At 40.4% G+C, this 26,603-nt stretch overlaps 2 long non-coding RNA genes across 3 annotated transcripts in view; both read left to right on the forward strand.

The window, feature by feature from the left end:
- LOC117811096 overlaps positions 1 to 26,603 on the forward strand; it is a 103,942-nt gene that overhangs the window by 22,806 nt on the left and 54,533 nt on the right. The window contains exons 1-2 of one of the 2 annotated variants that reach the window (XR_004630930.1): positions 6,593 to 6,677; positions 24,878 to 24,977. This is a non-coding gene — a long non-coding RNA (uncharacterized LOC117811096). Of the gene's footprint in view, positions 1 to 6,592; positions 6,678 to 24,877; positions 24,978 to 26,603 lie in introns of those variants that run through there. The other variant, XR_004630931.1, reaches the window with a different exon arrangement.
- LOC117811097 lies at positions 13,641 to 14,865 on the forward strand. Its single transcript, XR_004630932.1, has 2 exons — positions 13,641 to 13,759; positions 13,882 to 14,865. It is a non-coding gene; the product is annotated as an uncharacterized LOC117811097 (long non-coding RNA).

Raw genomic sequence — 26,603 nt, forward strand, 5'->3', positions numbered from 1 at the left:
ACGAAGTATAATTAAAACACTGTATGGTTAATTATGAGGAAAGTTCAGATGGTGTAAATAAAATGAGGATTATTCTGAAAATAAATAAAACATTTTTTTAATCCAACACTTATTTAAGCTGAAGCGTTTCCTTATTTTATTACTGTGAGCAAACTTCATATCATATCCCTCAAAACTGTCAGTGCCGGTGTGAAGCATCTTTTGGTATGCCTTTATTAAGTGACCCTCCATTCAATATTTGGTTATTCGATTGGTGTGATTCATTTCCTTCTAAAGGTAAATAACTCATGATTTGTGAGATACGCTTTCCAGTTAGCATCCTTTTTATCATTCTCTTGTCTTTGTCTTGAAAGTAGTTCTAGTTCCATGTTTTGCAGTGTTGGTACATCATTTTGAGATGATGGAAGCATTTATTTTACAGCACTGCACCGGTAACACCTAATATTTATAAGACAGGTATACTATGTGTATGCTTTGAGAGCCTGAAGTGATTTCTCATGATCAACTTTCATCAGTATCAGTGTTTCTCAGGAAGAAGAGAAATGATTAAAGAGAGGTGTGAGAAAAACACTCCCCGTTTTGTTGAGTAGAAAAGTGTTTTTTATTCTTTCCTATAATGACAGTCCTCTAAAGGCCCGTCATACTCATCCTGGAGTCCTGACCCAGAGGTTTGGAGCCACTGACCTCCACAACAGAGTGAGATTTAGGTGTTTGTAGTTGCAGCCTCAGATCTCCCTCTCCTCGTTGGTTTAATTTCCTCCACTCCTTCATCACATTGATCATTCACCAAGCAACCAGCTCTGCACACTGCACCTTCCATAAGTGGCACACTCGGCTCCATCAAATCACAATTCATCTTTTTACAGCCTCAGACGCCTCGAACAAACAAAATGCATTTTCAGTTTCTCATCCCAGCACTCAAGGAAATACCTGCTACTCTCCATCAAACGTGCATCAATTCACTGTTGATGTGAGAAGAAAGGACAATCTATAGTTTGGTGGATTTATTCAATTTGCATCCGTAATTGCGTGCAATTTACAAACTCATTATTTTACAATTTAGTGCATTTAACAGCAGCTGGAGGGCAGACAATGGTGGGACTATAGGGAGCTAACTCGGGTCCCAGATGGACCCCAAACATGATGTAAAGCTTGAAATGATTGCATGCATCTGGCTGAGTTTGAAAAGTGGATAAAAGTGTGAAAATAATAACAAAAGAAAGTTAATACCTGGATTATATTAATGCAGATAATGACACTTTAACAACTTGAGTTTAATGATGAGATTGTAAAGAACAAGCTCAGCACAGGTACTGAAGAAACTGTGAGAACATTTATGGCATATTGGAGCTCAGTCCAACAATTCTGTGAAACCACTTTAGTCACTGATACTTTGAAGGTGACATAGCCATACAGTCTAACAGCTCTTTGAGCTTTTATTACATTTGGCATGTCCACAAAGCTCATGAAAGAGCTCTTTTTTTGCAGCTAAGGTGGGTGGCTCGCTGCTTTTTTGAGGCCCCTTCGGATTCTGGCTTGATCTGCGGGTAAGGCGGCCTTGTTAGGCTCTAATAAAGTCTGCAGATTTTCAATGTGTGATGCTGTACTTAAAATTGGATTGCCTCGGCGTGTCGCACCTTGTGAGTGTTTGTGTGATGGCCTCTCCCTTCCTCTCCTCTCATAACTGATTGTTTACTGAGTGCTTTCCACCTTTTTTTTTTTTCCCCGAGCCTGTAAGTATAAAATTTTAATTAGGGAACACTGACAGGTCTGGCGCATGATCCACAGCCTTGCATCCATCACAGGAAAAAGGAGGGAGTGGAAGACAGAAAGAAAGAGAGAGAGAGAGAGAGAGAGAGAGCGAGAGACACTTTCTTTCACGTCTCTCTCTACTTCCACATCTCCACCCCCCCCCCCCCCCCTCGGTCGCCCCTCTCCTGACGCGAGCGCCGGACTTGAGCAGCAGGTGCCATATTACTGTGTACAGAAAAGCAATTAGGCAGCATATTGGATGAATGAGGAGTGCATTAATATTAGCAAGTGCATTTGTCAGTGGCGTTTGATGCGAGTCCTTTTCTTTTCTTTCTGCAACATTAAGATTGTGGCGCTCATAAATTCACTGCTTAAACCACCATCTGCTGCGCTGTCAGCCCACACCGAGGAGAGAGGAGAGGAGAGAGGAGGAGAGGGGAGCCATTTATTCCCTTCTGTCTCTCTCACTGGGGGAAAGAGAGTGAAAGACAGATAGATAAGAAGAAAATGCATTCATTCCCTCCCTTTCTTTGCCTTTCTTTTTTTGTTCCACTGGGAATGACTGTGTATTAGGATTTATGGAGATGCTTGGCGCACACCAAGCGACAATGCTCTTAAATCTGGCTCTTTTCCCTTTTGTCTGGAGTGCTACCTTCTGCTTACCGACACATGCGTAGACACATTGCTCCTCATTGTGCTCAACAAGGAGATAAATTCTTATGTGTGGGCCAATTCAAACAAGCTTAGAGAATAACTTACAATAAACAGGTGGTTTTTGCGATCATAAGTCAGCGCTGTGTGTGGTTAGAGGTTGTGCTTCTCTGTGACCTCTGCTCTTTGTTTTCTCTCTCGTCTCACTTTCTCACAGCAGTTATTCTAATATTTTAAATACAATCTTAAACATATTCGGTATACTTCTTTTTGTAGACAATTTGAATGTAAGACCAAAGGGAACCTGAATTCATCTTGCTTACCTGCAGTCTGTGTAAAGCGTATTCCTCTGTGAACTCCGTCACTGAGTCAAACTGAGATTAAACGACATGCTCTTTAATTTCCTTTGTTCCTTAGGTTACACACGAAGCATCATTTATGATTTGTAATGTCTTTGACTTGAATTAATTCTCCACTCAATACAAAAATGCTCTCTTTCCTTTTCTCCTCTTGTTTGAGTGATCAAATAAAGCTTTACACTAAATGTATAAGATTAAAGAAGGAGGCGATGAGCTCCAGTTACAAAGAATGTTAAGACGGACTGAAGGAGGATTTGTTTACAGCACAAGCCTTCAAACTCATTCTTTCTCATTTTGAATAATTTCACATCTCAGACACACACTTTGTTGACACAGTTTTCTCAAGCTTCAACTTAAATTTCAGTTTTTTTTATTTGGAATTGACTCCATGAGGTGTGTCGAGGTCAAACCTGGCTCCTTTGCGTTTCCAGAGCTATGGACACTTGTCAGTTTTAGCACATGGGGAAAAGAAGCGGCACACTGACTTATGCTTCTGACAGAAACCAGATCTGAAAATTAAGCTTCTATCACCATTGTGTCTTCATCAGAGTTTGCTTTATGTCTTTGTCCGTCTTGACTCTGATGAAGACACCAAACATGTCAGAACGTAAGTCTGCACTGAAACACGCTGTAACTCAATCAGTGTCTTTTTTCCTTTTTTCATTGGCGGTTTTGTGTGAAGTTTTGGGTGCATACACCCTGTGCATCATTGCATAAACCTTTTATCAGATGCATTGTGTGAAAGTATTTTTAGAGGCGAGGAAGGGGAGGCATCTCAGTGCTGGCTGGCTGTACCGTTGCCGGCATTGTGCCGCCGTGTTGTTGCCTTCTCTGGGGGCACTCGTCTATGTGTCACAGTACCTCTGGGTAAGGTGGGTGGGTGTTGTGTGGAGGTGGGGTTGACAATGCCCCTCCCCACCCCCCCTCAACCCCTCCGTAATTCCCCCTCTCAACCCCCTATTAAAAAATAGAAAAAGAAAGAAAGAAAAAACAGAAAGTGTCACTGAAAGATTACTGTCACACCGCTGTCACCGTGACGGTGCCCTGCGGGCAGTACGGGGGCGGGATTGGTGGGGGTCGGATGGCTGGGTGGGGGAGTGGGGGGCAGTTGAGCACCACTCTCCTTCCCTTTTCTACCTCTCTCTCCCTCTCTCTCTCTCTTACCCCCCTCCTCCCCCACCCCTTGCTTTCCTTGGTGATTAGCTCGCCCCGCAGTGAGCGCTAAGCGGCCTAATCTGCAACTGTGAGGTGGTGGGTGTAACACAGCAGAGAGACAGAACGTCAGACACAGAGACAGTAATAATACACAATATCGGGTGAGAACACACACACACACACACAAATTATTAGAATAATTTGCTTTCTACTTTTGAAAGATCTTCAGAGCTCATTTCTCAAAGCTGTTTTACATTTTCACAGAAACAACTGCCGCTGATCATTGTGCGACAAATCAAACCAGATTATCTCAACTTACACTTCACTTATTGCCTCTGCATTGTTTCTGATAAACAGTCCCCACAATAAAGTCTGTGCATAATTTAACTTTATTAAACCTCATGTGAGACCAGTAAGGAAAACAATCTCACTCAAAAGTCAATGACAAGTTTTTCATTCTGCAAACTTCACTGTTCATGCAATGAGATGCTAAAAGTCAAAGAACGGGGAGCATGAAACATAGCTTTTTTTTATCACCTTTGTAAAGTTGAAACAGACCTTAAAAAAAACTAAAATTCAACAAATACAGACAAGGAAGGTAGAAAAAAGGGACCCCAAGACTTTTAAGACTGAAAATGCAGTCTTTCTGCTAGCCACAAGCTAACATCTCCCCCAAGCTACCGATTTACTACTTCCAAATGTTTGAAAACAGACAAAAACTGTACTGATTTTATTCTGCCTTCATGCCATTTGAAAAGTTAAAAAAATAAACCACTTCAAAGAAGAAAAAACTGTCTGAAAGAACAAAGCTGATTTTGCATGAGCAGTCTTTAATACCCAGAGAGACAATCAGTGTGGTGGAGTAACTCGTTATACACCAATGCTGCTAACACACCAGTCGGGGGCAGTATGAAACAAAACATCACTCTACGATTGAAGAGTTCATTTGCATAAACAGATACAAATTTATAAATAAAAAAAATAAAAAATCTTTTTGATATACATTTGAATAAAGTTACACTTTTTATGATACCTCTGATTAGTAATGCCATTTTTACTTAGTCAAAGCCACCCATCTTCAGTTGATTGATAATACCTAAAGCTATTAATAGAAAAAAAATGTTTAGGAACATTTTGAACATTATTAAAAAGAGAGTTTTCTGTTTTTGATAATGAACTCTTCAGATGTACTCAGTTAAAGCTCCTGTGAGGAACTTTCAGTTTGTGTCAGTTTTGCTGCCCCCTGTGGAGAAAACAAAGTACTACATCCCATCTTTTCCAGTTTTGTCAAGTAATGTGTTCTCATCCTGCTTTTTTCAACAGTCACACATATCACACATTGAGAACCAGTGCTGTAACAAATGATAATGAAGAAGGTTGATCTTCTCGGCTGACACCATACCCCATGGCAGCAGTTTCAGACATTAAAAATAACTATCCAGAACTTGCCTATCCTGTCGTGGCAGTCTCGTTTGCATTTATTACTCATGTAGAGGCATTAATATTAAATTTAGCCTGTTTTACAACCAGCTAAAAACTCCTCACTGGAGCTTTAAGGAAAGGCCAGTTCTCAAGCACACGTTCAGGTCATGATCAGTGAATGGAGTTCTGCCAGTTGTCACTGGATGCTATGAGAGGCAGTTAAACTAAAAATAAGGGAGTACATGGGAAAAGGAACTGGCCCTCCAAGGATGATTTCCATCAGAGAAACTTTCCTCAGGAACCAGAGGCCTTTAGTGGGTGGGTTACACTTCTGAAATAATGTGGGTCCAAGGTTTGAATACGTCCAGGAAACATCATTAAGAACCTTGCTCAGGGCTGAGATGTGTTCAGAGGGGAGACCAGGGCTGGAATGGCCCCCTTGAATCAGGTGCAACCACAAAATCCTGAACTATAGGACTGTGTATTTGTCTTGTTGGAGGTGGGATGTATGTTGAAGTCATGTGGACTGTGCTGTAACAGGGTGCTGGTAGCATTCCTTGCATGTGGTGGAGCACATTTTCTTTGTTGCTTCTTAAAATTGTGGAAAAAATACGTCACACGTGTATTTCATGAGACAGGTATGTAGGAGAGGTATCAGTCCATCAAAACTTCCAAGCAAAATTGTACAAACAGTCGGTACTAAAAGGTTGCCGATGAATTCATTTTTAATAGATAGTGTGAAGACGTTTACTCTTTCATTTTTTAAGTGTTTAAAATTGTTGCTCTTGACATGTCATGAAGTGCTTGTCTAGCTTGGGATTTTCTTACGATGTATTTCATTTCCTGTTTATTTTCCTAGATTTACCTTGTGCTAAAATCTTGTTTCCTCCCTGTCTTTATTAATTATAAACTATCCTTTTCTCCCCCTTGTGTTGTTTAATAGTGATCAATGTCTTGTGTTGTATTCCTTGTGTGTGTGTGTGTGTGTGTGTGTGTGTGTGTGTGTGTGTGTGTGTGTGTGTGTGTGTTTTATCACACGCTACTTAGTCTACTCTATTGTGTTTCCTGTTTTATTTTGAAGTTCTCACTCTAACCTGTGTGTCTGGTTCAGTTTTACTTCCTGCCCTTGTGTGTTTCCCTCCATTTTGATTGCCCCTCATTAGTTTCACCTGTGTCCTCTGTCACACCTGTGTCTGATTACCCTGTGTGTATTTAGTCTCTGTGTTTCCTCCCTTCTTGTTTGGATCATGGAATCTTACTGGTGTCATTGCTCGTGCTACCAGTGGTGGTTTTTGCGGGTTTTTTTTTTGTTTTTTTTGACTTTATGGACATTTCTAAGTAAGTTATGTTTAATCTTTTGTTTACTCTTCTGTACATGGGTCCTCCTTTATTTGTTAGCCACTGTGAAAGGACAAACCTCTTCCCTTTGAATCCTTAAAAAGTTTAACAGATTTAAATGTTGCCACTTTTTTATTTCACTGTTTTAAGTCAATCAATAAACAGAAATTCAACTACTGTCTGATATTTAACTATAAGTAGTTTAGTAGATATAATCAGTGGAGCTAGGAAGGGTGAATATATATTTATACATGTGTGGTTGCCCTCAAAATTCCTGCCACCCCTTCAGAAGTGTTTACCCAGAGGAAAAGAAATTTAGAGAGGAGATCTCAAAAGTGTTTCATTTATGTCTCCTAGACAACAATGAGATCTGTTTGAAAGCAAAATGAGACTATAGCTTATGTCTCCTGTTTCTCATTCTTGCCTTCAGAAAAAAAGTTGCAAAAAGTCTCAGCTTAGTCTCCCTTTTAGTTCAAAAGGAGATCTCATCAAAATCTGAAATGATTCTCAGGTATTTCTCAAGTGTTGTGACTCCTTTTGAGCTCAGGTGGAGAAATCATGTCTCAATCTAACCTCATCCATTTGTTTTTGTCAGACTCAGTTTTTGTGTCTCAAGTTGAGCTCAGATGGAGCAAAGAAAGAGCCTGAGCTCATCTTTTCATGAACATTTATAGTGCCCTGCAAAATTAAGATTTCAATGTAATTGTCCACAAACTTACAATTCTCATTAAAACATTTGAACCACTTGCAAGATCAGCTATTTAGATGTCAAATGATCTCTTCTTTGACTTCACACTATGGTCATTCCTTTACAAGTCTGTTTAGAACAAAACAACTTCACAAAGATTTAGTGTCTTTGAGAGAAATTGCAAAAGATAGAGATTTCATACCAGGTATGACAGACCATTTATTTAATATATGGGCCGCAAAAAAGGGCTGACCAGATTTAGCCAGATTATTAGAATTAAAGGGGTGGATTCCTTTGGGCGCTGGTGGCCTAGCGGTCTAAGCGCCCCACATACACATACTCAACTATTTCTCCTAGTGAATTTTAGGAGACACTAAAGAGAAACGAATGAGAACAATTTGAAACTTGAATGAGGCTGAAGTGAAAATCTCAATTTTGTCTCCAGAGACTTAGAAAAGAAAGCCTTGAGCAGTAAAATTTCCCTCTGGGTAGCATTTTCTAAAGGTAAAGCAGCTTTAGGGTAAGAGGTTGCAGTATTGAACATTCCTGATCAAAGTAAAACTCTTGCTTTTTTCACCATATCATTGCAATCTTATTCTAGTGCATGAAAATGCCACCACTTTTTGATTTCTTACATCACCAAATCTTAGAATGTGGCAAAAAACATTCCTTATTTCTTGTGGAGGTAGCTGGATTAATTCTTATATCAGGTTTTTTTCCCCTGATTTGTTGGCAGTAGGAAAAAATAAAAAGGTCTGCTGAGTCAGTGATGCCTTTTAAATCTCTTCTGAAAACGTACTTTTATCGTAGAGCCTTTCAAGATTCTATCTGAGTTATATTTTATTTTATCCGTTTTAAGAAGTATGTTTTAGACTAATTGTATTCCTTTAAAGTTATTTTGAGGGAATTGTATGTCTTTTAAAAAATGTTTTACGGCTTAACTTGACTCGTGTGATTTTATGAACTGCCTTTTTTATTTTGCTGCCCATGTAAAGCCTTTTGTAACCTGGTTTTTGAAAAGTGCCCTACAAATACAATGATCATTATTATTTTAATTCAATTTAAGTCCCAAATTTAACTGGCATAAATAGTTAATTAAAAGGCTAAAGTGACAAACTATGAGAGGAAAGTGAGTTTAAACATGAGGGACCTTTTTCTCATCCTGAAAGCAATAGTCGTCCAATAGGTGCTAAATAATCCTCAAACAGCATAATGAGATTTCCCTAATAAGACTCAATATGCCCCCCTTCCTTGTAGTTCCCCCTCTTGGACTCATCTGGATGCCATCGTGGGCATATGGGCACCATATTGTATCTGATGGTGGCGACTAGCAGCGTGTGGTAACATGTAGGCTCTTGAAGTGTTGTGCATTCAGCATTTTGCAAGTGTAGCCTGTTTATCTGCACAAGTCCCCATGGGGCTGCAGACCACTGACACCTTCTTATGTACACAGATTGTGTAGTCAGCCTTAAACAGCCACACATGCAGATGCAGATGTATTCAATGAGGCACACACACGGACTCTTTTATAAACCTGGATCAGCCGTGCACAAGTCCTACATCTGCCTTAAATCAGAACTGATCAGTCTCCCCAATCAACTATTTTGGCTCCGTCCAAAAGTCTCCATTTCCTGACCCAGCTCCTCGTCTCACTCCTCACCATTAGTCAAAGACCCTCTCTGCTTCTTTTTTAACAATCCTTCCCCAAACACTGCTACTGCCAGGTTTGTCAGCCGGCATAGATTTAGCTGCCTTGTCAGGAGAGCTGCTGTCCTAATCTCTATCACAGCCTCAACTCTGGCCTCGAGGAATGATCAGACAGAGAATGAGAGCGGGAGAGAAGAGGGAGAGAGGCAGATTTTTGTGCCAGAATTGCTTTTTTTCCCCTTTCAAATAAGCAAATGTGTAACGTGGCAAAGGCCCAGTGCAGACCTACCCGCGAGATGTTTATGACTAGAAAGCTGCAGCCTCCCCTTGGTCCTTTGAAAGAGAAAGGGTTGGAGGGGTGGGCGAGAGAAGGGGGAAGAGTGGAGAGGCAGACTTGGCACAATGCTCCGTCTAGTGTTCTGAATTAGCGAGGGTCCCATTCACCCCCTCCACCACCGCTCTGTACCTTCCCTCCTTTATTTTCTTTGTCTTTTTATCTTTGATATACTTTTTTTCACTTCCTCAAGATAGCTAGCGGCGTGTCATAAAGTAGGCTAATTTATGAAAGCTCCTCTGTGCTGGCCTGTGATTTTAAGGATCACATTAGGAGCATGTGCTTGTTTTCTTTGGGGTAGTAAAAAAGTATGCGTGATTATGTTTATGTGATTATTTCCACGGCTCCAGGTCAGAACTGTGCTGCCTTCTTTTCTGTACCCTCAACATGGAATCTTTTAAGACAATTAGACCACCTGAATGTCACTTTTCAAGGCAACAAGAGCACTTTTAGGAAGACTATATATTCTAACTAGAGAATAAAACATGGAGGTAAACTTGTGAAAAAGGTTTGATATAACCTTCATTTGATAATGCAGGAAACCTCAACATCTAATGCACTTTACTCATCAAACAACCTTCATTGCCAAATAAAGCTTCTTAGTCAGAGGCCTAAAGCTGTGAATCCTGACGCTCAGTTTATTACGCGTCATATCTACCATTCGCTATTTCTTGATAGCAGACTGCTGCTATGGAGGGCTAACCAAAGACCCCACTGGATTGGCTGTTAGTCTAAGTTTATTGTGCGGATTAGAAAGAGACGAAAACAGCAGAGAGGGCAGGAGAGATGAATGACTCAATTGCTGAATGCTACGACAGATCAATCTTACATTGAAGTATACACTGAACAGAACACGGTATGGGATACTGCTGTGTTTAAGGACAGATAAATAATAAAATGAAGACAGTGACAATGTCTAAAAGCTTAATCAGGTGTTGCACTGACTTGTGTGGTCTTCTTCACCTTGTTTCACTTCCCCATCAGTGAAAATGTTAGCAATAACCACTCACTTAGCTAGTCTAAAGAAGCCTACAGACTTAACCATTAGGACGCAGCTAAAACTATGAATGAGGGGTGCTGGTGGCCTAGCGGTCTAAGCGCCCCACGTACAGAGGCTACAGTCCTCGTCGCAGGGGTCGCCGGTTCGATTCCCAGCCGGTCGACCATTTCCTGCATGTCTCCCCCCGCTCTCTACTCCCCACATTTCCTGTCTCTCTTCAGCTGTCCTATCAAATAAAGGCAAAAAGGCCAAAAAATCTAACTTTAAAACTATGAGTGAGACAAATTATTTTCAAAGTAATATTTTTTGGGGGCTTTTACACTTTTTATTTAGAGAGGAGAGGACAGTGGATATAGCAGGAAACTGGGAGAGAGAGCGGGGAATGATATGCGGGAAAGGCAGCCTGGAATCGAACCCAGGCCAGCCGCTATGTAGGCGCACAACTTGACCATTAGGCTAAGCCCTCATTTGAATCAGTTTTAATGTCAGTAGCCATGAACTAAATAGGATAACGTACAGTGAGTGGGTTGCTTATGCTACTGCAAAAACTCTTGTCAGGCCAAGTCTAGACCCATTTGCTGTTCGTTGTGTTCCTGCTAACCCTTCAATCTGCTACGTTTCTCTATATAACGTTTACCCATGACCCAGCAGGTTGTTTTGCTGCACTGTCGATGTCAAGTTACAAGCTGATTGTGATCTTGGTATCAATGGAGTGACTAAATACAAATCAAAGACTTGGGATTCATTTTTGGGGGGAATCAAGTTGGTAAAATTGGCTTCTTTAAATGTTAAGGCAAAAACTTTCGTTCTTAAAATGTAGCTGTATATTTTGGGGTCAAAGGTCAAATCAACCCATGGTTTCTCAGCGTCATAATCACCTCATGGATACTTTTATCAGTATTTTTTACGTATTTCTTTACCCATTTGGTTAAGTCACACCGCCATTATTGGCTCCTCGCCTTGTTACTGCACTCTTCCTCTGAGTTGGCTTATAGGTTACAAAAGCTGTTGTGTTTTTTTGAGTAGAACAGCTTCCTCGTGGAAAACTTGGAAGTATTTGAACAGTGGCTTCAAGATTGTTGAGGGAAAACCTGATATTTGATGCGTTTTAAGTTTGAAGTACGTTACACTTACTTTTCCAGAGTTGGCTAGATTGAATTTGTGATGTGAAGATTGACAATGAAAATGTAGATGACATGACGTTGGCAAAGAAGTAGTCACAAAGGATGACACAGCAGTGGTGAGACTGTTTGCTAATTAAACATTGGTGCCAATCGGCATGTTCAGCTGCGTTGACAGGTTTTTATATGATTATTCTAAATGCATAATGTCACCATCATTTATCAACTTTTTTGTTTTTCAGTCTCACCATCCTGTATATCCAGGGTAATGCCATCTCTAAAGGTGTGTTTACTTTAAAACTCCCCAGCAGTTTCCCGGTGAGCAGTGTGTGTAAACTGCTTGGAGAATTTGGGTTAAATTATAATAATGGGTTCAGGGAGCAGTGAGCAGTATGTGGGTTGAATCGTACTGTAAGTAGGGACCGCTGGACTGTATGTGGGTCAGATTATACTCTTTAAACGGGGACTGGTGCACATCAAGTGAGCCATCTCTCCGTTAAATCAAGTCAAATGAATTCAGATTCCTGCTTGTTATACTCTATATTTGGCTCCTGTGCAACACCGCGATCCCGCCCTTCATGGTGAAGCTTTTTGTGTGTACACTCAACTAAAATTCTCTTACGCCAATACACAGCAAGGTCATTGCTAAAACATGCCTCGCATATCTCTAATCTTACTCAGACATACATACACTCACACTCAGAAGCAGTTCATCCACACCCGGGTGGCCTGCGCGCCCTCAGGTATATAATTTTCTTCAAATGCACCTTTTCGGACTAGTTTGGCTGTATCCTCTGTGCCCTTTTTCAATCTGAGCTGCCGACTCATCCCGTCGCGTCCCATCTTTCACAAATCACACAGCGGCAGGGCCGTGATCGGAGAGGGACAATTTGTCAGCTGTATGCATGAGTAAGCAACAGATTCACCATCCATTACACTGACCAGACAGAGGGAGGCGGAGAGAGAGAGGGGATGGAGGGACAGCATGAGTGTGTGTATGTGCGTGTGTGTGTGTTCATGCACTCCTATCCTTATGATTTTAAATTCTAGACCTTCAGAGGGAGGGCATTTTGCAAAGGGAGGACATTTTGGCTGTTTGTTATTTGCACAAGTAGTTTTGTGGTTAAAACGCGTCGCCAGGGTTGAAGACACTCGCCAAGGTTTAGTGGAATTAGTCCAACGGCTGATGCAGATTTAAAGCAGGATGATAGATACATATCATGAGTATATTTTGGAAAGTAGAGTGTGGTCTAACTCTTACGTATCAAGCCAGATTTTTAAGTAGTGACATTTTCCTGATGGCCTATTGTATAGTCGATTGAAGCCTAGGCTAGGCAAGCTGAAATAAAATCCACTCTAAGTCTGGCCCTGTTTTGTTCAAACTCAAACCCTCTCATTGGTGGAACTGACTCTTTATAGCAGATTTAAGATCTCTGGAGTCATCAGATGAATCAACTGACACCAAAACTTTATGACTACCATAAAACTCACTTAACAATCTGGGATTTTATTTGCCAGTCTATAAACTCTCACAGCCTTTATTTGGGGCAGGCTTCTATATGAGACAGACAGTAAATATTTTTTTTTTATTTTAAATGTTGATTTAAACTATTAAGAATATTTACCCGTGTGCAAAATCAATCTGATCATGCTCTGTGAGGCAGCAAACCTGTGTCTCACTGCTACACTGAAGGGATACAGAGATATTATTTCCCACTGTACAGCCAGAATAAAGCTGCAAAGTGTCCAAACCCCCTTCTCTTACTCACTGTGACGTCAATCTTTATTTTTAGATTCCACACAAAAAGAAGAATCGGGGTCTACTCAGGGTCTGTATTCTTAGCATGGAAAGTGCTCTGGTTTTCTGTTTCTGGTACACTTGTAGTTCAAGTAGTATTGACCAGTGAGGTATCAGCAAGCTTTGGTGCATGTAGGAAAATAGTTCATATGGTGACCAACTGCAATCTGCTGTAACGACATTGCAGTTCTGATTGGCTGTAACCTGACAATGATTAATTTGTTTCTGTAAACAGATACATTTTAAACAATCCATTCTATATCAACATTTTTTTTTTTTTAGTTATATTTTCTGGCCTTTTTGCCTTTATTTTATAGGACAGCTGAAGAGAGACAGGAAATGTGGGGAGTAGAGAGTGGGGGAAGAAATGGTCGACCGGCCGGGAATCGAACCAGCGACCCCTGCAACCCCTACGACGAGGACTGTAGCCTCTGTACATGGGGCGCTTAGACCGCTTGGCCACCAGCGCCCCCTATATCAAAATTTTAACCTGGGTAAAATATTGGTTTGATGCTTTGTTGGAAAAACCAATGAGTGTTAAGTTGGAGAGTATCAGGAATGATTGGTCCAACCTCTGTTCAATCATCAATACTTGTTATTCTCTTCTTGATGACAGACCTTATAAAGCTTCTGATATCATCCTTCACAAATCTGAATCATGATGCTAATTTTGCAAACTCAAGACCATTTACTGCAAGTACATCCAAAGGAGATCAGTTTCTTGGCTTCATGCTGCTGATACCAGAGCCAACGGACTACCGCTGAACTACGACTCACCACAAACAGACAAATGGGCACCACTCAGGGGGTTGTTGAGACTTTGGCACCCAGAAGCAAATGTCTAAGAATGACTGACTATAGTCGATGGGTTCAGAGATTGCTGTAGCAGAGATGTCTTTATTCCGTATCCCAATCCGTTTGCAGGAGACTGGAATGCCGATTGCAGCTCCACTTCATCAACCGCAACAAGTGTATCCTTGCTTTGTGCTCCTAGAGAAGCCTCCTCTCTCCTCGTCTTTTCAAGGTGCATTTTATGAAGATCCTTCTCCAGGCTGAGGGGAAGAGGAGAGAGGACCCAAAGATGTGCAGAAGAATGAATTGAGAAGAAGTCAATTTAAAATGAGTGTCTAATTGAGACTAGCGTTTCCTCGTCTGAGTGTGCAGCAACAGCCTGCTAGCAAATAGACTCAAAACATAAAAGAACTCTACAATTAAAAAGGTTTGGCTTTTACATTAAGATTTAAGGTATTTAGAAAAAAGATAATTGTGGGTGTACGAGGCAAAGTTGTGTAACTGGTTATTGATTTATTAAATGTGAGTGTTGATTAAGAAAAACAAAAGGAAAATTGTTTTTGGATTTGTTGCTTTTGTTGGCTTCTAGTTCCGTTTTTGATGAGGATGTGGGTTTGAGTCGCTGTCACTTTAAGATACAGTTGGGTGTTATGCATAGACAGTGGGTGGAGCTAAGTGGAGGCTCGACTAGCTGTGGAGCCACAATTTTCTTACCGTGTTGAGTCTTGTCATCTTGTACATCTTTACATCTTGGGAATATTTGGTTTGAGACACATTTTGAATAAAGTTGTTTGTTTTATACATTTTACAACAGCCTTGGAGTGGATGATTGCGTCAGATACATCAGGAGGACACGTGTCGGCCATGACCACCAGTAAGCTTGCAGTTTTGTCAGTTTCAGTTTACTTATGTATATATTATCTTTATTTAAACTCGAAAATCATTGAGAGCAAGCCCTCATTTACAATGACGACGAGTATATAAAAGAAACATTAAAATGCATGACAGGAAATAAAAGATATAACCCTAAAAGAATGATGATCAGTTAATAACAGACAACAATTAAAAGTAATGTTACAACCATTGAAAAATAATGTTACACAAAGTCAGTGAAAACAGGTACAATCAGAGGTTAAAAATGTTAAAACTAATGATTTAAAATGATTAAAAGAAACCAGTGCATTTATTTTTAAAGTGCTTTGCAGGGAGTTCCATGCAGATGGTGCAGACGCAAAAGGCAGATTTTCCCAGCTCAGAATTAACTCTGGTAGTTCGAACTCATTACGCTGATGACTCTGTGCTCAAACTCTATTTTCATAGGTAAAATCTCTGAGTCATCCATAACCCAAAACCTCCACCCTGAACTAACCAAAGGTTTTTATTCTACAACATGTTGCTGCCATCTTTTATCAAAGCCCCTACAGGTCTGCTTTAACGTTGATATAAGATGTGTTCCGAAAAGAAACCTAGCAACCTGAAAATCAGCATCTCCAAGCCAAAGCCAACTTTTTCTGCCTTTTCTTTACATCCACTTACTTACCAACTAATGGACAGCTCGAGCAGCAGCCATGTTCTATATGGCTGCAGATAGGTGTATGTTTGAATCATTGAGAGCCTCTATGTCTCATGTGGTTATCAAGGGTACCCTGTGCATCTCATCCAGAGTCACAGGGACATCACAGTGGGACTGTTTTAGACGACTTGAGAACATTAACCGGCTCTGAGGAGTGGAGGCATTGATGCAAAATATATTCACATACAGTCAAGCATGTGAACAATGCTACTTGCATCATAGTGGATTTCCTATACTGTACAATGTATTCAAGCGCTGTTGAATCGATGGGCAACCGGGTGTTAGGACAGAGGGAGAGAGAAAAGAAGAAGTGAAAAAAGGAGAGATGGAAGAGGCCGCAACTTTTTGCTGCTTTGACATCTCCCTGCCATTTCATGAATAAAAAAGCAGCCTGCATACATATATGCCTTCCTGTGAAGCGCAATGCATGTGTATGTATGAGGTTGTGAGTGGATGTGTGCTCCAGTGGACTCAAAGAGGACTTTGTGTCTGTGGTAAACTTTAACCACTTGTTTATGGATGTGTACATGTAGGTGTGAGTGTGTGCGAGTGCTGAATCTCCATATGAAGGTCGTTTGATGCCAGGCCTCCGAGGCCCTGAATAGAGGAACAGACACATTTCATACATCTGCTTTTGTTAACGCTGGAGAAATGTCCACACGTGCACATGTATGTGTGTGTGAGTGTGCATCTCTGTGTGTGTAAAGTGTGTCAGAGAGATTAGTGGAGTAGCAGCCAAGTTTTGTAGTTTTACAGTACATGGAAAAAAAAAAACACTCCAGTAGTCCCACACCAGCAGTGATGGAGAACCTCTGTGTGCTTGTAAAGCTCACATCTGAACTCTGGAGTCGACTAACAGCTCCACAAAGACTTCACTGAGACTCGTTACAACAATGCGAGGCCATGATTGAAGGTCTGTTCAACATGAAATTATTTCTTATATTGGATTCAGTCATCCTTTCTTACACATTGGTGCAAAATTGCCTCTGTGCTTTGTGACATATAAACAGGTTTATAACAAAAAAGCTGGCTGACACACAGTGACCTCCAGCAGGTGATTCTCCTCAGACAACGGATCACAAATTGATGAAGTTTTACGTATATTGCTTTGTCATCAACACCTCTATTTATTGATGTGTCTTCTGTTGATTCTCACAGTATAAATGAGTCTGTCGGCAGGTGAAAGAACAGGTGAAGGAAGTTTCTTTGAAAATGTTGCACTGAACTAAATTCAAAATGGTAATGAAAACTAACAAAACACTAAAGCCTGGATCATCAAACATTTTTCTACTGAAATATAAATTAAAGTGGTGAATGGACTTACATGTGGAAGGTCATTAGGGCCAGGCATGAGGATACCAATGGGAGGTAGAGGAATTTTTGTTTTTATACAAATTACATTTTGTGAATAATGTTAAAATGTTGAGAAAAAAGTCAATTCAATTCCAACCTTTTGATTGAGAGACGACCCGCTCTACCACTGGGCCACAGATGCCCTTTAAACAAGCTTTAACTAAGAAATGGTGACAAACTTAAACTATATTGTGAGTTCACAAAATTCACAAAATTTTAATTAGCTTGTTGCCAAAAAAAAAGAGAAGTACTTTTTGTGTTATTCTATTTATTTCTTTAGCGCACACTGACGGGATCATTTCCTTCATGGTTTGTTTTTTGTGGACAACTGTGATTGTTCATGTTTTGATGTTTTGAGATTTTGTTAATACCCAAAACTGTTTCTGGCTCTATTTGGTCTTGCCCAGGAAAAGTATCCCATATCACTAAATAAATATATTTACACTAAAACTAATAAAAACTAAAGAAAAAGTAAACATGTTAAAAATATATACACTTAACAAAGAAACCAGCATTAACAACTAAATAATGCTGAAATAGCAATAGTAACTAATGGAAATTTAAGATTATTATTACCTAGCACTGAACCAATACACATTTTAGATCTGTTTTCTGGCCTTCTGAACAAAAGGAAACCAGCATGCAAAAACAACAAATTAAAATAAACTTCACACAAAATGTCAGTACAACACCCACAAGCTTTATCAATAAATAAACTCTTGACATTTTATAAATTAAGATTGTGAAACAAGGGAAACAAAAGGGACTGAAGACTCCACCTGGTATACTTAAGATGTAAGGGACACAATGGACCGCTGCTCCCAACCCTGCCCTAAACTAACCTGAGACACAAAAGGACCCATTATAAAACTAGCAGTGGCCTCCTGCTCAAACTGAAACAATAAACTGAAATAACAAAACACTGCATCTAAAACATGTTGTGGAAAAAAAACCTGCAATGGGGAGAAAGAAAAGTATTAAGACAGAAACAAAACACTTCACCACACGCTGCTCAAGGTGTGTGTGCTCAGAGAGAGCCTCTGCATTACCTGCCCTTCTAAATCTCCTCCTCCTTCAGTACCAACGGCACTCAGGTGTGCAGCAGGCAGAGGAGGGAGACCAGAAGGACGGGGGGAGAGAGAGAGACCTGAGCTGCACGTAACAATTGTGTTTTTTTTACTGCACAGCACAAAAGAGGGCGTACTAAAATGCATGTATTGAGTACAAAACATTAAGCACTGATGCAAACTGCCTGCCTTTGTATATTTTACAGCTGCACTTTTCCTTTCAGTTTAAATGTAGTGTTCAGAGATTATCCTCACTTAAGTTTAGAGCTTGTTTTTATGTTCCAGTTTTTTGACAGACTCCACACTGAGAGTCACAGAAAGTCACACAAAGAGTAACACACAGAGTCACACAGGTGTCTCAGAGGCTGTATATCGATGGAGCAGTAACTCTTTTTAACTGTCTCTCAGTCCATACCTTCATACCTTCACTTTTTATAACGGAGAACAAGCTAAGTCATGAGAAAAAGGAAACAAGCTTCTGCAAAAAAACAGTCTGATTGAAAGAAAAACACACATCTGCACTGCAGCAGCACCAAACACAAACAACAACAACAACACTGCTGTCTATTCATAAAGCTACAACATACGTCTGTGCACAAATACTCTCCAGCTCAGACACAAGCACCTACACACTTTCTCAACATCTGCACTCCTGTGTCCGCACACAAAGACTTCCTACACACACACTCACACATACACACATACACACACCTCTGGTGTGAATGGCCCTTGGCCACAGGCAGAGTTTTCACAGTAAACTAACCTTGATCAATAACCTGCTATGGACCTCAGCAAAACCCACTGTTCTCCCTACTGCTGGATTTCAATATCACGCCTGTTTGAACACTGTAGCCACAGGCTAACTGTGTGTGAGAATGTGTGTGTGTCTGTGTGCGTGTGTGCATGTGTGTGTTTGCTTGAACGACTGCTGCTGCATGAATTTACGCAAGCCTCTGAGCATGTGTGTTTTTGTGTGTTTCTGGCCTCGTGTACGCTGCATGTGTGTGCTCAGAGAAGTATTTGTGTGTGAGTTTCAGTTTATATGTTTGTGTGTGTGTGAGTGTGTGTTTATGTGTGTGTGTAAGGGGAGCCTCGGGGTCCGCTGTGAACGGTGCTAACTGGCCCTCTGAACTCTTCCCTGTGAAGAGAAAGAGAAAGCCACCGGGCATGTGCAGAGGACAGCATGCCATTTACCTGGGCTACGGATGGTTTTTAAAACTGGCATAAGGGACTTCCATACACACAGACACACACAGACAAACACACACACTCAGGAACTCAGAAACACACACACACATACTGAAGATACTCCTGCCTTTTGCCTCAAACTCTAAAGCACACCTTTGCTCCCTCGCCTCAAACACAAACACACTTCAAAAGTTTTTTTTTCATTCTTTCTTTTTTATTTTTGGAAGCGATACAGCCAGTACTACCCCTGCGTTTAAAGAGCCTAACCGCTCTCTTCATGTGCCCTTTTCTCGCTTCCTGCCTCTGCAAAAAGGCCCCACCGCGCCAAAAAAACTTGCTAGTTTACATCCAGCTCCAACTAGCGAGATGACCTTTCTGGCTCTCCAAGGTGTTCATCTCACAGTGCTCTTTATATACGCTGAAGTGGGAAGAGTATACGGCCCCTGCTCTAGCCCGAGCCGGGCTTTTTAGAAGAGCCTGACGGTATTTCATCCTGGGTAAATGCTCAGGAAAACTACAACTGCTGAACTCTGTGTGTCCTGAGGTGGATGTCAAACAATAGTTCAGTTTATCACATAGCAGCCGGTGTCACTAATGCAGAGCTTTTACCATAATGAGCAGCAAAAAGTCCTGATTTTTATATACTCATCACCAGCAGAGAAAAAGAACCAGAGCTGTCTGCCTCGTATGAACCTGTGTGTGTGTGTGTGTGTGTGTGTGTGTGTGTGTGTGTGTGTGTGTGTGTGTGTGTGTGTGTGTGTGTGTGTGTGTGTGTGTGTGTGTGTGTGTGTGTGTGTGTGTGTGTGTGTGTGTGTGTGTGTGTGTGTGTGTGTGTGTGTGTGTGTGTGTGTGTGTGTGTGTGTGTGTGTGTGTGTGCGTGTGTGTGCGTGTGTGTGTTTTTTCTTACCTGGCTCAGCATGTGTGTGTGCTGGTGGTTGAATACAGCTGACCCAGATGTGTTAAGTGGGTCATGGGAACACCACCGCCCACACACTGGGGGTTATGGGTAGGCAGACACATTCTGCTGTGTATGTGTGTGTGTGTGTAGACGGGGTTAGGACACTGGGGCAGTGCCCTGATTATACTCAGATTAGTTTTGGGAATTCATTGCTCCTCCTCCTGAGCTTTACCCCCCCGCACTCTGTCTCGCTCTTCTTTTTCTCGTTCCCTGTTTACTCTTCATCCCTCTCTTTTCTGCACATCATTCATGTTTTTGTATCAGATGCTTCACACACTATTGTAAAATGTTACATCACGATAACATGTCAATTAGAGATTACTCTATTCCATCAACTTTTCTTTATTGTTTCCTTGGCATTGCATAGATGGGGGAACTACATCTCTAAATTTTTGCTCCAGGGCCCAGTTAAACAAAACTTTAAATCCAGATGAAACTGATCCAGATTTGGTAATCCACTTCTTCCGTACCCAGGATTAGATAATCCAGCTCACTTTTATCCTGGTTTTATCAAAGAGAAACTGAAACAACCTGATCCAGATTGAGACTTCTAAGAGTTTCTGGATTACACAGGAGGCGCCAAATCCAAATCACCAACTATTGTGCGGGTGAAGCCTGGAGGAGTTATCTGGAGAAAAGACAGGATTGGATTACCTCATCCAGGCTGTAATCTGTAATATTCCTTTGAAAACTCTGTTCTAAGATTTGATCCTATGATAGCTTTAACTGATCAGACTACTTTTGAGCAATTGGGCCCAGATGATGATCAGGAAACATGACCCTTTTGAGAAAAAGATCAAAGTCTGTCCACTAAAGCTTGGTTTATACCTCTTCGTTGACTCTATGCCGTAGTGGTCGACGCGGTCGTCAGCACAACATACTTGTGCGTTACAGCCTAGAGGCAGTGTTATTTCTATGCTAGACTGATTGCCTGTTTCCAATCCCACTGTGTTTGCTCCTTTCTTGTCCACAGTGCACCATGGCGACTCTGAGTGTGTTATGATAAAATGGAGATGATATATGTTGCCATTGATCATACAGCAATTATGACAGAGAGGAATAGTGGGGAGAGGTCGAAGGAGATGGAAAGTACGGCTGATGCACAGCATTCTTGAAATACCATGCTGCACAATGGACCAATCACATGGCTTGTAGTCCATGTCGTTTAGACGTGTGGTTGCATTTTAAAGGAGGTGCACATCAGGCTACATGTGTTGGCTTCTTAGTTGATTCAACACAGAAGTATAAACCAGGCTTAAGAGTGCTTTATAATGTTATTAGAATAGTAAGAGAGCATCACATCAGTACTGCTGCCTTCATCAGTTAGATTGATTGAGTTAATGTGTTCAAGATTATTATTCAAACATCAAACTTACACACACTTGCAAACAACACAGGGTTAACCAGAAAAGCTCCTGTTCTGTGAGGTTACACTAAAGCTTTTCTTTAAGACGTTTGGTGGGTTGGAAGGAAGCGATGCAACAAGTCTTTATCTAAAGGGAAAAAAAAAATTAAAAATACATATAATTCAAATAAATAAATATCTCACCCTTTTGAAAAAGGTCTGTTTTGCTGTGGGGTTCTCTTCTGTGATTTACTCTGGGCAAGAATCAAGCTCTCTCATAACTCTCACACACACTCTGATTCAGCACATCTGACCCCACAGCTTAAGCCACAGAGAGGCGTTTTAAACTGGCTATGAAACAGACTGAAATGTACAGTGATTCTGGAAAATATTGCAAAAACACACATTATTTACATACGTACAGAACGGGGTCAGCTAAGAGATAGAGGTGCCACCTTGTCCCTAGAATCAACACGGACAGAGAGCTCCTCACAGGAGCTTTAGGTTCCAGCCAGTACAGCCCGGCTTTATGATTACTTAAATTGAAATAACTAACTGTGAGCTGCAATTCAAAACAGTTTCTCTAAAATTCAGCCGGACTTTGGAAACATTTATAACTTGACTAGTTATTAAATTGATTTTTGAGTGTCTGAAAAAACTTTCCATTAAATTTGTTTTGTTCCTTTTGTCCACTTCACTTTTTCTTTTCCTGATGTTATTTCCTGAGCGGTGAACTTGTTTGTAGTGAAAGTGTAAGTCATAGCAATGCTTCAGAACATTGTCTGTTTTATATAAAACATTTAAAACACTTGAGCAAGTTAATTTTGGAGCCTTTGTATCCTGAGACCTTTAATCTGTTACAGTACTTCTTTTTCCTTTTAAAAAAAACATCATGCCTGATAACCAGAGACCATCATTTGACTCAGGGTTTGAATGTGGCAAAGCACCTGTAAGCCATTTTCTATCTGCTCTGAGCATGCCAAAGAAAGTATTGTGATAAAAAGTTTGAAAACTGGATGTGATAAAGGAAGATTCTTAATCCACCTTCATGTCAAGGTACCTGCGTCTTTCTTCTTCTACTGTAAACAAAGAGTCTGGCATGTGCCACAGCCACACTGACATGCACCCTGTAAATATAAAAGCTCAAGCAAGAAAGGATGGGAACTGAGGAATTGGAGTCCACAAAGTTCCCAACATTAGTCAGAACAGTCTTCCGCCTTATATCATCAAAGCTACTGAGAGTACCAAGTATGTGCTTGTCTCCAATGTAAACAGCATTCTATTACTTCAATAATATTGTGTCATCTTTTAGTTTTGCTCTCTCCGTTAAATTGCTGCTTGCATAAGAACACAAGGCTAAGTTGTTAAAAACATAGTCCCAATGGAAAGGGCTGTCTGACATCAAGGTGTAGCATTTAAAACAAAAACTTTGGTATATACTGTATATACATTTGAATGTTTTTTTGTGTGTTTATGTTGTATTTACACTAATGGCTAAAGTAATTGTGAAGTCAAAAACCTCCAATGTTGAAAAATGAAGCCAATGCAGAAATGGGAAACAGTGCAGTTCCTCATGTGTCCACTTGAAGTTGGCTCCAAAATGCCAAGGAATCCCCATCAGCAGAAAGAAACATGTTTACAGCCTGAAACAAATGAATAATGGTTGTAGTCTCTTTACCTCATTACTGCATTTTTAACAAATGTTGATTCATTTTTTTTGGGTCATCCGTTTTTGGTTGTAAGACTCATGCATAATTGTCAAGCGGCAACCTCTGGCCGTGAGAATTGATGCCAATGTGGAAGTGTTAAAAACTGCAATTTCTCAAAGTGTCCGCTTGAGGCTGGCTCCGGAAGTACTGGAAACCACATACACACAAATTAAAAAAAGACTTTACCTCACACTACCTCGACAGAAGTTAGGTTGGGTTCAGCATTTCCAATATGGCTCCCACCAATGATCGGCTTCAGAAACAGATGGGTGACATCACGGATACTACTACGTCAGAGTTGCCATCTAATTGAGTGTTATTCATAATCAAATTTCATCAGATCTTGCACTACAACAATTGTAGGCATTGTCTCTCAAACATTAGAAGTCTTCCTGTTTGTATTCAACGTTTGTTTGAATTAAGAGATGGATGTTATAATTTCAGAGGGATTTGTGTGTTTAAAACATGTTAAGCTAGAACACACACAAAATGTAGATGTGTTTCAGTTTGAGAAGTCAAAATATGGAACAGTCTCAGTGATGAGTTGAAATTGTGCAGTTCTCCTTCCCACCAGGCATCGTAACATCAACTCTCTTTCCATTTTCAAATCCCACCTCAAAACACATCTTTTTAAACTGTCATATTCCTTCTGATTACACGTCTTCACTGCACTGTATCGTATCCTGTTCATTTTATTTGTATTTATTATTTACACTGTATCATGCCTTGTGGATTTTATCAGCCTAATGTTTATATTGTTCTTTTCTTAAACTCTGCTCTGCACGGTGACCTTGAGTGCTAAGAAAGACGCCTTTGAATGAAATGTATTATTATTATTATTATTATAAATTATTATTAGTTCTTTGTGGAGTTTAAAAAATAACATAAAATACAAATTAATTAAAAATACAATGTAAAATGAAGAATATAATAATCAAATAATCCTATCAGATACAATTAGCTCCTTGCACAAGTCGGTAAATAAGAATTAAGGAGTATAATAACTGCTCTTATTACTTTATTTTTTTCTCTACTGCTGAAGTTTTGGGTAATTTTAGGGATTGTACAGGATAGGCAGAAATACGAATTGGGCTTCAGTCTATTCCTTTTTCTGTCTGTGTTTTTTGTGAATTTTTACTGTGTGAAAACACAGTGTCACAGTGTGAACATGTAAAATTGTGTTATCTCTAGATAACTACTCAAACAAACTGTAGACTTATGTTCTTGATAGCTTTGTGACCAAAATAAATATTAATTCAGTCACAAAGCTGTCTTCCTTTTAGTACCTACTCTTACAAATAAGCATTACTACTTTTTATCAATGAGGCTGACTCAGGTTTTTAGTCACTGACATATTTCTCATGAGGGAAATGGATCAGGCAGGGTGCCATTTTGCTGTTTAGATGAGATAAAGTCCTAGAAAGCGGTTGTATTTTGAGGAACTATTCCCCCAGTGTTGCAGCATTTTCACTGTAGTTTAACTGTTAATACAGTAGGAGGTTTATGTTATCTCCTGACACAGGCCTGAAGCGTTAAACAGCCTTCCTCTCTTCTGTTGTTACACTGGTACCTGATGACTAACTGGTCCTCTTCTTGTCTCTTTCCGCTGCTGTTCTCGTGTCCCCAGTGAGAGTGGAAATGGGACACAGGCTGGGCGGGACACCGGGAGGAGAGACGACAGCCAGGGTGGCACGCTGACTGGAGGAGTGCCAAACCCTCTCAACCAGGTAGGAATCCGTGCCAACTCTGCCTCCATCTCTCTCTCCGTCTCTGTGAGCCAGTGGCCGTCATGCTCGCTGACATTCAGAGTTTGTTACCCGCAGTAAAGATTCACTACTTTGTTTCCATTGCTTTGTAACCCCTCCAGCAGTGAATGTGATACAGTGTCACCGTGTGTTACTCTCTTCAGCTGTGGTACTAGACTGCCAAATCACCATAACCTAATAAGCCTCTAAGCATCCATCCTGTGGTTAAACTACTATTGAGAGGTCCTCCTAAATTGCATGATTACAGCCTGTAGCTTCCTGAGCTGGTGTTTTTTTGTTTTTGTGAGAACAAGTTGACTCCAAGAAATCTACTTTAAATACAAAACTGACTCTAATACAAGACCTCCTTGTTTTTCAGTAACACACTCACACACTCTCCTGTCAAACTCTTGAAAGTTTCCTCTTTGTGGACCAGGGTAACATTTCCTCTGAATGTTAGCACTTCTTAGACCGTGTTTGTAGGCTCTCCATGTTCAGATATTACACTTGTGACACCATATTTCAGCACATCATAGAATCAGCATAACTCTGTCGTAGTTGTGTAATATTCTGGTCTACTTTTGAGCCACTTTGTTCTGGACGATCACTGTGTCTCTCCATCTTTCATCCCCCTGGCACTACGGTTGTAAGTGACAGCTGTCCACAGTCATGAGTGTACACTTGCTTTACAGACAAGCGGCACCTTCTATTGTTGTGAATAAATATTGGCCTTCAAAAGTCTAGGCCCCATAAGATGGATACATTTTCAGATGTATTTGAGGAATAAACCCTTTCTTATATTCAGGTCCTCATGGTATGTCTCATGCACTAAAAACAGCTCATCTGCTGCTTTAGAGAAGTTTTTTTTTTTTTAATTAAATGCTCTATTTTCGCTGCACACTTTTTTTTTTTTTATGGAGAGAGCCATTTGTTCCTTATTTTGTAAACTTTCTCCAGCACAGTCATCTGTATTGCTCTCTTTCTCCGTCTCACCCCTCTATTTATCTCCCTTTTTTTCTCTAACTTTATTGCTATGTTTCTTTTTCTTTCTCTTTTCATGTATAACTTGCCTCTAACTCTCTCATCTGTCTGATCTGTATAGTAATAATGTTTATAGTCTGGAATGCACAGACTTGATTGGCTGAGTAGTATCACGTGGAATGGATTAACCCGCATGCAATTGGTTCGTACGTTTCCTCAACTGCAAAACCACTACTGTAGAGACTACAAAAGCTGCACCTGTTAAAATCGAAGCGCCTCGTCAGATTTTAAATCAGAACCTTCTGTTTTGGCTGTAGGTCCGGGTCCCTATGGTATGGCTTCTGGTTCCGGACCCGGACCACGGTCCACCAGTTAGTGACCTATGACTTAAGGGATATAATTTAAATCAAATCATATGGTCCATAGACTTTCAGTTTTCTTTCTTTGTGTATGTTGATTTTTTAAGATGCTCTAAGATGCACTGTCAAAGCAGGTAAAGGTACCAAAATAACAGATCTGTACAGTCCTACTTTTTTGGCACTCATTTGTTAGTTTACATATCCGACCCTAGAGTGGAGCTAGACATACTATGATTAATTGATATGGAAAAAGTATCATCACTTCATT

The sequence above is a fragment of the Notolabrus celidotus genome, chromosome 4, assembly GCF_009762535.1.
Source record: "Notolabrus celidotus isolate fNotCel1 chromosome 4, fNotCel1.pri, whole genome shotgun sequence".
In the NCBI taxonomy this organism is placed as follows: domain Eukaryota; kingdom Metazoa; phylum Chordata; class Actinopteri; order Labriformes; family Labridae; genus Notolabrus; species Notolabrus celidotus.